Source organism: Vollenhovia emeryi, unplaced genomic scaffold (genome assembly GCF_000949405.1).
Source record: "Vollenhovia emeryi isolate VEMERY1.0 unplaced genomic scaffold, V.emery_V1.0 DF939285.1, whole genome shotgun sequence".
Lineage (NCBI taxonomy): Eukaryota > Metazoa > Arthropoda > Insecta > Hymenoptera > Formicidae > Vollenhovia > Vollenhovia emeryi.
In genome coordinates, this window is record NW_011967081.1 from 258537 (window position 1) to 260731 (window position 2195).

Below are 2195 nucleotides of genomic sequence, written 5' to 3' on the forward strand. Positions count from 1 at the left end.
CATTGTTTTCGGTTTATCTGGATTATTAATTTTGCAACTATTTATGTATGTAATTATACGATTATATATTAGAAGTATATGTTAAGTCATAAGCGCCGATTAAAGCACTGTGTGCCGAAACGCGTCCGCTAACTCCTGAGTTCGAATATAATCGCTAACTCTGTATAGTAAAATAATTTTAATATTCTGTCAACTTAAAAGCTTGTTAATCTTGGCCTTATCTACCTTGTCGCAAAATATAAAATTGCAGAAAATGATAGGAACTTGTATGTTGAAGATAATAATTTAAATTCTATTGCACAGAATGTCGCATAAATGGTAAGAACAAAAATGGAACTTTAACATTGCTAAGTTCGCCTTAGTCATGCGAAGAAAATCACGAAGAAGGATAACGTGACAGATTATGTGAGATAATTAATTCTAGACAAGCCCTGTATTCCGTAAAATTTTCGTTCCATTAATCTCTGGAGTTCTGCAGCTGTTTAGCTATTTCGCCTTTTTGCCTTTCCTCTCTCTACGGTGCTAACTTATAGAGATACGTTACAGAGCGTTGTTTACAGAATATGCAACAAGTCGTACATAAAAAAAAAATGACAACCGAGACGGGCGAATATCGCCTCGGACTTTTATCTCGCGTTAATCGGTTAAAAAATGGAGACTGACTCACTTTTATGGCGGGAAAATCTGCGGAGTTTTTTGAAGAACGGCATGCTGGCTCGCTCTTTCTGGCGATCGAACTGCTGCGTCGTCGTCGAGATATTGACCCAATATACCCAATCGATCGCGATCCACGTTCACCGACCGAGATCGCGGGAAATGAATGGAGGAGGACGGTCCTCGCTCGCTCGCGTGCCGACTCAAAGTGCCTCGTGACTCCGCCTCGTGTTCCCCGGCGCACAACACACGCGCGTGTACGCCGCGCGTTCTCGCAAAGTTTACTACTTCTCCCCCGCGGCGGACTTGCACGCGTTACGTCGCTTTCCCACTTAACCCTTTTCCCTCTCCACCAGACTGCGATCACGGCCGGCGTGGTCACTACGTGCGTGCCCCGAATCGAGGACGCTGACACAGCTAGTCACGTATCCCCGTGCGTAATTATTTGTGTCTTCTATTAATAAAAATAAAATAATTTCGAGAAGCAAGTTTTCGTGCCGGAAATAGCAAATGTATTATTTGATTTTTTTTAAATCAATATTCCGGTTATATCTGTATAGCATATCGTCGCGCGAATGTACAATATTCGGAATTAATTATTGAAATAATGGTAATTAAAGCAAGCGATAATTATTCTCTGCTATAATTATATAATAGAATGTCTTGCGCCGCGCGTGCTCTGATTTTTAAAACTAAAATTATTTGCTATACCGAAACGATTCCTTATAAAGTCAATAAGTTTTTTATTTAATACAAAAATGTTGATACTGAAAGAATTAGTGTACGCGCAAATACTGCGAATTCTTGGACGATATTCCTTAACAGCTAAACTCAGCGGGAAATTATTCGCGCGGGTGTCATTCTTCAGCGCCCCAGTTTTGCGTAATCAACTTGGAATTAAAAATGTCAACTAACTAGAATATTCTGAAAAGTCGCCAGCAGTAATTAACAACATCGGTGATTTTTTATTGACCGTATCTGGCAATTTTAATAATACAGAAAATTTATTGCGAAAAATATTACCTCAGCAAGGGGTTTGACCTGGACTTCCCTACACGCTAGGCGGGCGTCTCAACCAATTCGATTTTTCGCAATAAATTTTCTGTATTATTAAAATTGCCAGATACGGTCAATAGAAAAAATCACTGATGTTAAAAGTGTTAGCTTTGGATTTAAACCGAAACTAAAAATTTTGCGAATTTCACCGCGAACAAAAGGTTTTTTTAAATTCTGAAATAATCAGACATTAACCAGGCATATATTTGAACTTTAAATATGACAAACAAATATATTCCGCCATTTCTATTCGTTTATACCGTTGTTTTTTTCTATTCCTTTATTCACGAGCTGCCTGGCTAAACTCACGGGCTTATATTAACAATTCTATCAGAGATAGTGTTACTCTCCAGTGTCTTTTTTCGGACGATTCCTTGACTCTAGTATATACGCAGGTTTGGGAAGTAACTCGTTACTTGTAACGAAGTTACAGTTATAGTTACTTCTTTTTGGCAACTCTAACTTAACTTCGTTACTTTTTCTCC